The 586-nt window shown below is 36.2% G+C and overlaps 1 pseudogene; it reads right to left on the reverse strand.

Annotated features, from left to right (window-relative positions):
* The window catches only part of LOC102819004, a 197,346-nt pseudogene that overhangs the window by 196,083 nt on the left and 677 nt on the right, over positions 1 to 586 (reverse strand).

The raw sequence follows: 586 nt of genomic DNA on the forward strand, positions 1-586 counted from the left end.
TATCAGCACATGTCCAGAAACAAGATAAAGTGTCTGAGACAAATGACCTAGAAGTAGACCTGGACTCCAATCTGGAAGGAGGGCAGGCCTTGGAATTACCTGAAATGGAATCAGAAAAATGATCATAAAATATTTCAAAACACTTTATAGTGGAGTTGAGAAACATAAGGAAGAAGTCAGGGGAAGTGCAACAGGAACAATCAAATAAGATAGATACAGCATTGGAAACAATTGAAAACCTACAGAAAGAGGTCCAAGTGATCAATAAGAAAATATCAGAAATAGAGAACACTCTGAAGGTCAGAGGACTAGAATAGATGAGATGGAAGGCAGAAACCGTGAGCTGGAAGACAAATCTCTGAATACCACGAAGACAGAAGAACAAATACAAAAAAGGATAAAAAAATTCTGAAGATGGTCTAAGATTCATGTTGAAGAACATGAAGAGGAATAACTTAAGAATTATTGGCATTCCAGAATAAGAAGAATCTCACAAGTTCACAGAGGAAATAGTTGAAGAACTGCTGGAAGAAAATTTCTCTAACATCCTGAAAAGTGAAAAGATAAACATTCAAGAAGCTCAATG

Source organism: Chrysochloris asiatica, unplaced genomic scaffold (genome assembly GCF_000296735.1).
Source record: "Chrysochloris asiatica unplaced genomic scaffold, ChrAsi1.0 scaffold00468, whole genome shotgun sequence".
In the NCBI taxonomy this organism is placed as follows: Eukaryota; Metazoa; Chordata; class Mammalia; order Afrosoricida; family Chrysochloridae; genus Chrysochloris; species Chrysochloris asiatica.